This window comes from Tamandua tetradactyla, chromosome 1 (genome assembly GCF_023851605.1).
Source record: "Tamandua tetradactyla isolate mTamTet1 chromosome 1, mTamTet1.pri, whole genome shotgun sequence".
Classification (NCBI taxonomy): Eukaryota; Metazoa; Chordata; class Mammalia; order Pilosa; family Myrmecophagidae; genus Tamandua; species Tamandua tetradactyla.
In genome coordinates, this window is record NC_135327.1 from 220,682,734 (window position 1) to 220,695,181 (window position 12,448).

Sequence of the window (12,448 nt, forward strand, 5' to 3'; positions counted from 1 at the left end):
CATGTGACAGAGGAACCCTGGATGCCAGCAGCCTTTCTTCAGTGAAGGTATCCTTATGTGGATGCCTTAATCTGGATATTTCCGTGGCCTTAGAATTGTGACTTAACAAATTCTCATTGAAAAAACCAACCCATTTCTGATATATTGCATTCTGTAGCTTTAGCAGACCAAAACAATTATCCAGGCATTTTCAATGTCATTATTTCTAAAAATTGAAGCCAGTTTTAAAGCACTTATAAATGTAGTACATGCCCATTTTAAAACTTCAAATAGAAGAGGCTATAAAAAAATGAAAAAAGTTTTTTTTCCTTTATGATTCCTCCTACTCCCTAAAGATAACCACTATAAACAAATTGCTTATGTATCCTTCCAGAATTTTCCATGTATACGCAAACATAGAGAACACGCATTTGAACATACTTTTATGTGTATAACGCTATTATGATACTTGGTTTTTAAGAATTGTGTATTCAGTTGTTATTTATTTAATAAAATGGCATATTTTAACACATACAGATTTGTTTTCCTTTTTTAAAGAACTGCATAGTATTCTTCTAATGGATGTACTTTAATTTATATCTCAGTCTCCTACTGGCAGGCATTTAGGTTTATATCCAGATTTCTTTTTTAAACTCAAAGGTTGCAGTGAGTATTTTTTATTCATATATTTTGCACAGCTATGCAAATATACCTGTGGAATAAATTCCTAGATTTGAGTAGCTAAGTTAAAGGGTATGTGCACACAATTTTTTTACAGGTATTGCCAAATGCCCTCAGTAGAAGTTCTTAATGTTCTAACAACTGTATATGAAAGGGACTTTGACCTTATACACTTCTTCCCTAGGTTTTATTGAACTTTTACCTCTTTGCCAATCTGATATGGAAAAAAGTGTCATTTTTTGTTTCAATTTTCATTTCTTTCATATCTGCCCCCATTTTAATCTTTTAGCAAAAAGAATGTAAAACATATTTCATAGAAATACTTAAAACTACAAAAAGGGTGATTTGTACTCAGTGACATTTTTTTGTATCAAAGTGTCTCCTTGACTTAGTTATTTCCACTATTCAGGTACTTTCTTTAAGCCACTGGATTTTGAGAAAATGCAACGAGGTAGAGTAAGAGGTAGTTTGCTTATCAACAATTGACCTGTATATGTTGACAAAGGAGCCCTGGTAGAGGTGTTCAGACACATCTAGACTGGCTGGTCCCTCATCTGTCCACAGTGCATGGACAGGCATGGATGGAGTGCATGGCTGGGACACCTCTGAGACTCCCCTGACTGGCCTGTCATTGGATTCTGATCAAAGTCATTGGAATCAGATGCATGCACTCCTAAAGAACCCTTTGGTCCTCACTTTTGGGGATTGGCAAGAGAAACAGTTATTTGGCTTTTCATTAAGAAGACAGAGATCAACTCCTGGCTTGTTTTCTTTTTCTCACTTCTCCTGCCTCTTGCATGATTGTATTGGGTACCATGGCAGGAATAGAATGAGCAGATATAGGGGAGGGGAATGAGTGGGTCAATCTATGCATAGACTTACAGCACCTTGCCTCATCTCTTGAGCATCCTTTGGAGTCCCCATTTGCATCCTTTGATGTGGCAGGGATGGTGGAAACAACTGACAATCTCTTAGATGCCTCGGACCGAATCTGGGCAGTTAAAGCTTGTCCATCAGTGGGTCATGGAGAGCATGATGTCAGGGCACCAAACAGCAGCATATTTGGAGGTCCTGCCATAAGTTTTGGCCCCAGAGTACTGTGGCTGTCTCTTCCTTCCTTGGTGATTTTACCTGGACCTCATGCAAAAGTCTGTATAGAGCCCACTGGTTAAGAGCTCAGGCTCTGGGAACTGATAGGCTGGGGCTCGAATTCTTGCTGTGGTGTGGGGCCTTGAGAAAGCTACTTGTTTGTTGGCAGTTGCTTTGGCTGTCTTGAGACTATCCTGATATGGAAAATCTATATTCTATTTTCAGGTCTAAGTGGCAGTCCATTAGTAACTCCAATATTCATAAGAAAGCATCTTTTTTTCACCTCTCTTGACCTACTTTATCTGGCTTATGGACTTCCTCATTTTCCATGTGAAGACTCATTCCTTTATCGCAGGACTCATGAGGGAAGGAAATAAGGCTTAGTTGAGGAGTACACTGTAGTTCCCACATTTCTGCAGTTTCTGATATTCTGTCCACCCTAGGTCTTTGTTGAATTGGAACAGCTACACTCACACAATAGCTTGGGGTTGATGTTTCCTGGTGTGAGGAACTGAATATGGGGAAATATTCTTGCCTGGCAGGACTGGGTTGAAACATAAAAAGTCAGAAGGAAACTTCTCCAGGATATATTATACTTCCCTTGGCTTCCAAGTCCCAGATATGGGTTTCTGTTCATGTAGTAAGGGAGAAGAAGGAAAGCTCGCCAGGTTTTCCAGTGATGAATGCCATGTTCCTCAGTGACATGACACTTTCTACCAGGATGCCTTCCTCTGGTGCCAAGTTAATCCATTCGCCAAGGTAGGGAATGACTGAGAGATAATCACCATGCATGCTGATCAAATGACAAATAATAAATTCAGAAGAGTTGTATAATCTGGGAGCATTGTACAATCTGGGATGCAGGAAGATGATCTACAGAGAGGACAGGTTCAAAACCACTGAAGACTAAGGAGAGTTCATGCCTCAGATCTAATTCAAAATTAATGGGAAATATAGAGGAGAGAGCAGTTAAATTACACCAGGAGTAAACAGTGGATATATCCTGGAGGTGAAACATTGTGGGAGAAAAATGGCTTGGGCTCTTTCAAAAAGTCAGCATTATGGGGGAAAATGTGCACATGTTCAAACAAGTCCTAGATGAAAAGAGGCTAAAGAGACATAAAATCTGAATGCAGGGTGCAAACTTTGATTAGATCCTTATTCAAAAAAGTAAAAGGGACTCAACCCTAAAAGACATTTGGGGGAACAACTGGAATTATTAAAATATGGACTGATTCTTGGCTGATAGCAAGAAATTATTGTTCATTCTCTGGTCATGGTGATGCGCCTGTGTTACAAGGAGAGTGTTATTTGCAGGTCTTCCTGCTGAAGTAATTAGGGGGAAGGCATCTTGATGTATGTAGCTTAATTTCCAGTGACGGAGAGGGGGGCTTGGAGAGAGAGAGCCAGAGGAGAAAGTGTTGGATCTATGTGAAGGATGTATTGACATTCACTGCACAATTTTATTTTTCTTTCCAGCTTCTCTGTATATTGGACAATTTACAAAATAAACAATGGGGATGGGGAGCAGAGTTTAGGGATGTAGGAACTGGCACAAATCTTTGGTGCCTTTTGTATGAGAGTGTATCTTAAGCATGAGCAAGCCTTTTCCCTTAGGGAAGAGAACTGTCCTGCTGTTGGTACCCATTCCCTGAGGCTGGACCAAAAGGCACCTTGCTAAGTCATTAGCATCTCCAAGTATGGAGCCCCTGAAGGCTACCATCCTGCAAACAGAAGGATCTGTCAGTCCAGTTCCCCCTTCAGCACTGTCCCCTCCTTCCATCTTCACTTGGTGCAGAGAAGAAGGCTGGCTTCTCTCTTCTTTTCAAATTACCATAGAGAAAATATGACTGCATGAGAATTAAATGCCAAACTTTATTTACTCACAATTCAACATTTTTCCATTGTTGCACAGCTGCTGTATGTTTGGCTCACCATCCACAGACATTGTTCAGTGTGCAAGGCTGCTGCAAATTTTTAAAAAGTAGACTGAATAAGTACGGCTCTTGTATCTTTTACTTGGACTCCATAAACCAGAATCATTTAATCTGAAGTAGTAGCCCTCTAATATTGGGTCTTTTACAGGGGCAGACATTCTGGGTGAGAAGGCCTTTAAGGGAGTGTTTCAAATAGTTTCAAACAGGTGAAGACCTGCCTTGCAGAGAGATGACAAACTATTCCAAGAGGCAGCACTTCACCCTGTGCAGCTCATCAAAGGATGACTCTTTAATCAGCTCTAGGAAACTTGCTTATCGCAAAACTCACAAACCTCAAATGAGCATAAGCACCCAACCGTGTCCAGGAGAGTGGAGATAAAAGCCTGAGGCATGTCTGAAGAAGAAAGCCAGAACTGTGATTCTTAGTCCAATAAATTGTTCATTAGAAAGAAAGGAAGACAGAGGATAACTAGCAATTTTTAATTTTGGTCAAAGAAACAAACACACAAAAAAATCTCTATCATCTGTCATCACATGAAATAAAGTACACTTTAATTCCAAACAAGTCATAAGGACATGGTTGGAGATAAAGACAGCCTTGAAATCCACTGGGCCTTTGGAGGTCCCCGGACCAGAGGACAAAGAGGTCCTGGAGTTGCAGAATCCTAGGTGAGGCAGGGGACTAGGGGATTAGCACTACACTTAGAATGCCGTCAAAAGCAGGGCAAAAAGCATCTAGAAGATTGAAGAGGAGAGGATTAGCTGTTGTCAAAATAACAAGGGTATGTCCCTTGACCTACTTTTCTGACATCTCAGTTTGCTGAGACTTAATAATAAAGTGTTGAAGATTTACTCGGCCTTAGCAAACAATTATGCCACATTTCGTGGTACCAATAACAAGCCTGTATATGTTTTGTGTGAACCACTGAATCACTTTGTATATCTTTTAAAATGGTTTTTAATATCTTGCTTCACTTCAACCTCATGATAGCAATATGAGGATATTGCAATAATTTGATCACCCCATTTCTCATCACCTATCTTATATTTGAAATTGAAGCTCCCAAATGGATTCCTATTGAATCAACGAAAATCTAAACATTTGCCAATACATAAACCAGCAAATAGGTCTGGATCTGAGTCTCCTAAGCAACAATTGGCCAAGGGAATCCAGACTTTGAAATATCAGAATAGCTGGAAATGTTCATAAAGTGTCTAAAGTACTTTCCAACCATACCTCAAACCAAATGTTTTAGTTTGTAAAAGCTGCTGGAATGCAATATACTAGAACAGAATGGCTTATAAAAAGGGAATGTATTAAGTTGCAAATTTCTAGTTCTAAGGTCAAAGATATGTCCAAATAAGGCACCAACAAGAGGTTACCTTAACTCCAAAGAAAGGGCCGATGACATTCAGGCTTTCTCTCTCAGCTGGGAAGGCACATGGGGGCGTCTGCTAGCTTTCTCTTCTGGTTCTTATTTCATGAAGATCCCCCCCTGGGGCATTTTCCTTCTTCATCTCCAAAGGTCTCTGGCTGCATAGGCTCTGTTGGTTCTGAGCTTTTCCCAAAATGGTTCCCTCTTCAAGGATTCCAGTAAGCAACCCCACCTTGAATGGGTGGAGACACATCTCCATGGAAACCATTTCATTGAAAATTACCACCCACAATTGGGTGGGTCATATCTCCATGAAAACAATAAAAAAGATCCCACCCAGCAATCGAATGAGGATTAAAGAACTTGGCTTTTCTGGTGTACACAACAGATTCGAATTGGTACTAACAAAAAGTGGTTGTGATAGAAGTTAATTCTGGAGAGGAAACATACCCAAAACAGATGTGAATAAACCCATGCCAAAGCGATTGTATCATCATCAGAGTCCTATTCTGAATCCTCTTAAGGAGGAGCCTGAGGGAGGACTGAGTGTTGACAGGTGCAAACCCAAAGCACTAGGAGTGGGGACAAAGCCGAAATGAGACCAGGAAAGATGCAGGGCAATGTGATGTGATGCACGGCTGAGCAAGCCTGACGCACCACAGGTGCTCAGCTCCTGACTTCACTTGGCACACAGGACTTCTCTGCAGAGGGGCCACACCTTGGAGTGGTTCAAGAAGAGAGACAGAGGAGATGGCTTTTCTGCCCCACTCTCACCTATCCCTCTGTCCCTTTTCTTCTGCTTTTTGGTGTGTCTGTGGCTGCTTTGGAAGTCATCTTCTAGGCTCTATGATGTACTCTTTCATCCAAGTCTGAAAGTAGAGGGACGTGGGTTCTGTCAGAGAGAGAAAGAGGGTGGGGGGGAGAAGTGTGAGGGAATCGCAAGGGGTGCACAGGCTTGTGTCCTATACACTCAGTAAGTACGCTTTTTTTAAAAAATATATTTTTATTGAAAAATCTTCACACACATATTTTACAGACATGGTGTACAATCAATGGCTCACAATATCACCACATAGTTTTGTATTCATCACCATGATCATTTTTTTAGAATATATGCATCACTTCAGAAAAAGAAAAAACTCGTACGTACCATACTCTTTACCTCTCCTTCTCATTGACCACTAGTATTTTCATTTCCCCAATTTATTTTACCTTTGTCCCCCCATTATTTATTTATTCATCCATATTTTTCATCTGTCTATATCCTGGATAAAAGGAGTATTAGACACAAGGTTTTCTCAATCACACAGCCCACTGTAAACATTATATCTTTATACAATCATCATCAAGAATCAAGACTACTGGAACACAGCTCAACAGTTTCAGGTCTTTCCCTACAGCCTCTCCAATATACCATAAACTAAAAAGGGATATCTATATAATGCATAAGAATAACTACCAGGATAACCTCTCAACTCTGTTTGAAATCTCAGCCACAAAAACTTTATTTTGTCTCATTTCTCTCTTCCCCCTTTTGGTCAAGAAGGCTTTCTTAATCCCTGGATACCAGGACCTGGCTCATCCACATTGCCAGGGAGATTAACACCCCTGGGAGTCATGTCCCACATAGGAGGGAGCACAGTGAGTTCACCTGTCAAGTTGGCTTAGAGATAGTGGAGTAAGTACGCTTTTGTGGTAACTCCTAAACCACACACATGGAACCCAGAAGTTTTTGTCCTATAAGCTGGTGCAGTATCGTTAAGACACCACCAATTAGCGTGATGATAATTTTCAGTGCCAGAGAGATTTAATGAATGAATCAGTCAGTAAGAAATGATGGATGTGTTTAAACTTTGATCATAGATACACTTAAATTTTGTTAACAGCTTTGAGTGACTATTTAAGGCAAGAATTTTGTCAATGATTGAAGATATTGAAAATTACTTAGATTTTCTACAAAATAGAACCTTTTACGTTCAAGGCTTAAATATTAATCATCAGAGACATTTATGTTGCCTTAGTTTGGGTTCCTACAGGAAGTGAACCAAAATACAAGGATTTGAGTACAACTTGTTTATCGAAGAGGTGATGAAGATACCAACTGGGAGAATGGAGAAGTAAGAGAAGGAAGGAAAGGGTGTGTCATCTAGCAAGTTATCACTGTGGGTAGCCAGAGGATACTGCTGCTGGGAACCTCTGGAAGCCCACAGAGAACACCTCCCAGGGGAATTTCATCCAAGGGGCAAGGGAGCTGGGGATTCACACACCAGCTCCTATTTAGTCCTAGTTAGCTGCAACCAGGAGGTGTTCACTCTTCAGAAGTCCCAGCCTGCTTTGTGGATGGACAGAGCAGGATCCAGTTGCCAGAAAGAGCCCTCTGGCAAGGCAGTGGAGACAACACAACCATAAGGCCCCAGGAGGACCTCCCCAGGAGGTGAAGCTTATCTTCTGTGAGCAGGCCTGCTTTCAAAATGAAATGACTCAGCAGACCCCATTCTATTGTTGTAGTTTGAAATTTAAATAATGATTAAAATTGCTGACATGGTGTTTCCTTCTTTGTGAAGTAGATGCTTTATTCTAAATCACTTTGGATGCATATGAATAACCCTACCAAGTAGAATGGTTTCTTCTTTTCAAACTTAAACTGGGGGAAAAAAAAGTAGATTGCATGTAATAACTAAAATCGGAAAGCTCTGATGCTGGATGATATTTTTTTCCATAACAGGAACATTCCTACAGAAAACCTAAGTACTTTAAGAAGTTAACTAACCTTAACAGTTATCTGAATTGTAGGGGCGGGAGATTATTCAACCTGGCTGGCTAAATTTAGCCAGGAAGGGACTCAGATGTAGCAGAAACATCAAAAATAGACACCCTTGGGCGGCCCACCATGGCTCTGTGGCAGAATTCTCGCCTGCCATGCCAGAGACCCAGGTTTGATTCCTGGTGCCTGCCCATGCGAAAAAAAAAAAAAAGACCAAATTCAGTCATAGTAGGCATTGTCCTAAAGTTAAAGGCATCCTGTCAAAGAGCAAGTCAAAAACTCCTTGACAATCTACATTAGTATAAAATGGCCTAGTAGCATGTGAGAGGTATTAATAAGATATTCAATGAAATAAAATAGAAAGGAATCCACAAGAAAGCTAATAGAGCTAATAAATGAACTAAGCAAAATGACAGAGCCCAAGATCAACTATGAAAAAACACTTATGCTCCTATGAACTAGCAATGAACAATTTAAAGAGAAAATTAAGGAAACAGCTCCATTTACAATAGCATCTAAAGAATAAAATATCTAAGAAAAAAATTCTAACCAAGGATACAAAAGACTTATATACTGAAAACTATGAAATACTGCTGAAGGAAAAAAAAAGATCTAAATAAACGGCAAAACACCCCTTGTTCGTGAACTGAAAAAGTCAACATTATGAATATGTCACTGTTACCCAAAACAATATACAAATTCAATTCAATCTCTATTAAAATTCCAACATCTTTTTTTAAAGTGATGGAAAAACTAATCTTCAAATGTATTTGAAACAGCAAGGGGCCCCTAATAACCAAAACAATCTTGAAAAAGAAGAACATGTTTGCAGGACTCACACTTTGTGATTGCAAATTATAATACAAAGCAACAGTAATCAAAACAGTGTGGTACTCATACAAAGATAGACAAATAGATCAGTGGAACAGCACTGAAAGTCCATAAATAGACCCATGTATCTATGAGCAATTAATTTTTGACAAGGGTGTAAGTACATGCATTGGGAAAAGAATATAGTCTCTTCCACAAATGGTGTTGGGAAAGTGGCTAGTCATATGCAGAGGAATGAAATTAGACCCCTACCTCATACCATATAGTAGAATCAACTCAAAATGGACCAAGGACTTAAATATAGGATCTCAAACTATAAAACTCTTAGAAGATAACATAGGGGCAAATATTCATGATCTGGGATTTGGCAATGGATTCTTAGACATGAAACCTAAAACACACACAACAAAATAAACAATGGATAAATTTGATTTCATCAAAATTAAGAACTTTCGTGTTTCAAAGGAAATTGTCAAGAAAGTGAAAGGGCAACCTATAGAATGGAAAAAATAGTTTCAAATCATTTATTAGATAAAGATTAAATATCTAGAATATATAAAGAACTTCTACAACTCACAAACATCCCTACTAAAAAAATGGGCAAAGTTCTTGAGCAGACATTTCTCTGAAGAAGATATATGAACGACCAATCGACACATGAGAAGATGCTCAACACCAGTAGCCATTAGGGAAATGCAAGTTAAAAACACAATGAAATAATATGTCATTCCCATAAGAAGGGCTATAACTAAAAAAAAAAAAAAAAAAAAAAAATTGGAAAATAATAAATTTTGGGTAGGATGTGGAGAAATTGGAACTCTAGTACATTGTTGGTGGAAAGGTGAAATGTTGTATCCACTGTGGAAAGTAATATGATGGTTCCTCTAAAAGTTGAGTATAGAAATACCATTTGACCCAGCAATCTCACTTCTAGGTATGTAACCAAAGAGAGTGGAAACAGAGTCACAGACATTTGTGCACCAATGGTTATAGTAGGCTTCTTCACAATTGGCCAGCCCAAATGCCTATTGACAAATGAATAGATAAACAAAATGTGGTGTATACCCACAATGGAATATTATTCAGCCATAGAAAAAAAATTAAGTTATGAAACATCCTACAATATGGAAGAATCTTGAAAACAATATGCTCAGAAAAATAAGCAAGACACATAGGACAAAAATTGTACAGTATCACTTATAGAAGACTAGAAATAGCAAATTCACAGAGATAGAAAGCGACTAGAGGTTATTAGGGGATAACAAATGGGAGTAGAAGGGGGAATGTTTGGTTGTAAAAATAAAAATAAAAAATTTCCCATTTTGTGGGTGTGGACAGGACAAAACAGGGCCCAGAGTATCAAGAAAGGGGAGGGCGGTGATAACATTTATGGTATACCGTCTGCATGCATGGGGCTGGGCAGGGCACTTTCCATGACTCGTGATCGAGGCCTAACAACCAGTATTTGAGTCATTTATCTATGCTCCTGTTTACTGATGAAGAAACTAAAGCTTAAAAAAAGGAAGTTACTTGCCCAGGGTCACACAGAAAAGGAGAAGGGAGAAGAAGATGGGAGATGGGGTCTGTTGTTTTCTACAATGATTTTAAGATCTCTGTCCCTCGGCGCTTCCTTGGGTAGGGAGGGAGGTTACTAAGTGGGCACTCACTCTTCCCAGGCCCTTCCTGTTCATTGATTCATTCAGCAAATGCTCACTGGGAACAAATATATGCATGCAGTTTACTTTCATTTTTTTACTACAAGTCCAATAAACAGTCATATTTTTCTCGGATAAAACATTTAGAGAATTCGAGGAGCAAATATGGTGCCTCTGATATAGATCCCAATGCGAAGTTGACCTTGGAGGATGGTCTCTATGTTTTTTTGTGCTTCATGCAAAAATAGCTCCTGAAACGAAGTGGGTGGTCTCAGACTGGGTTTGAGCAAAACCTCTCCATCTTCATGGCCTCTAGTGAGTGTCTGTCCTGTGTTGAACTCCTCTTCTTAATACTTGATATTGTGGGACTCAAGGTAGAATCCATAATCCCTTTCTAAAGGCCTTTCCTGATGGGTGACTGCTGGTTGCTTGTTCTCACTGGATGTTCTCTGAGATAGGTTTCCCATCGTTTTACTCCCTTTGTCTCATTCCTGAATTGTCTTTTCATACCCCTGTGTTCTCTCTGGATTTGGGTCTCTAGCCTGTCACTTTTCTGCTATTTTATAAGCATTTCCTCCCCATTTCTTCTGGGTCTTACAAATTGTTTAACCATGTTTACATCTTAAAGAATGACTTCTAAACCTTAAATAAACGAATCCTCAAGAAATGTGTAAAAGTCATCAGTTAAGTAAATAAGGGCTCAGAAACAAATACAGTTCTCATAAATAATTGTATAGGCTGCATTAGGTTGAAAATAAGTGTTGTTGAAATTATAAGCTTAATTGTAAGAACATGAAGTAAACAATGCTTCCAAATATGTGTTATTCTTCTAAAGAATCACTGTCCCCTTGTCCTTGATTTGTAAATTAATAGCCACAGGGATCCCTGAATCCTTGTGTATTACTGGTGGGAGTGATCACGTGAAACCATATTATAGTAATTTTTTTTCCATCTATAAAATGCAGATACTCATGGCACCTACCTCATAGGTTTGATTGTAAGAATGAAGATAATGCATATAAAACACTTAGCACTATTGGCACACACCGGCACACCCCACCACACCAGGCCTGGCTGTAACAGCTCCATTTAAGCACCTGGAAGATGGTGACTCATTGCTCTCTCCTGCCTAGCCCTGTGGGCATCTCCTGCAGCCAGCTACATATATTATAATTACTGCCTTTGAAAGTCTTTATTAAGGTATAATTTATATATTATGCCTTTGCACATGTTGAAGGTGTACAGTTTGATGAGATTTGACAAATGCATACACTGAATAATCCACTACTACAATGAAGAGATGAAATATTTCCTTCACCCCCAAAGTTCCCTGGCAACCATGGATCTACACTGTCATGGCAGGTTTGCCTTTTTTTAGCCTCTCCTCTAAATGGAATCATATAACATGTACCCCTTTCCCTTTGTGCTTGTCTTCTGCTCACCACAATGTTTTTTGAAATTCATCCACATTGTTGTGTGGGTCTGTAGTTCATTGTTTTTGTGGCTGCATAGTATTCTGTTTTATAGACATACACTTTGTTTATCCAATCTCCTGTTGACAGTCTTTTGGGTTAGTTTGGATTTTTGACTATTGTGATTAAAACTTCCATGAACCATCATAAAGCAAACAAACACTTTGCACTGTGCTCTGTCCATTATTATGTTTAATTAGCTACTATCGTGTAAGATTTTTTCACTCCTGTTTGGAGTAAAGACAGAAGAGATGAAAAGTCAGCATCTGACCACCACAAGCCCCTCTTTTCTAAGTGCTGCTGCTGCTGGGGATGCGAGAACACAGAGCCCACGTGATCAGAGCCCATGTCCTGCGCCAGCGGTTCATCTGATTGCTCTTCAAAGTATGGTTAAGGAAAAGTTTGGAAAATAGCCCCTTGGCTGGTGCCTAGATAGACGACAGCAAGGTTATATCGGGCCTGCCATGATGGTCTGCAATGATGATAAACCCACAGAAGAGATCTTACATAGGCAGGAAACACTCTCAGTTCAGACTCAGACGTACTCTTTGTTTCGCTTAAAATACTCATTTCCTCTGTGGAGGTAAGAACAAGCCACTCTCCATTCTCTGCATAGGTATGGTAGTTGGTTGACCAGGACACACTCCCCAACGCCCCCTATAAA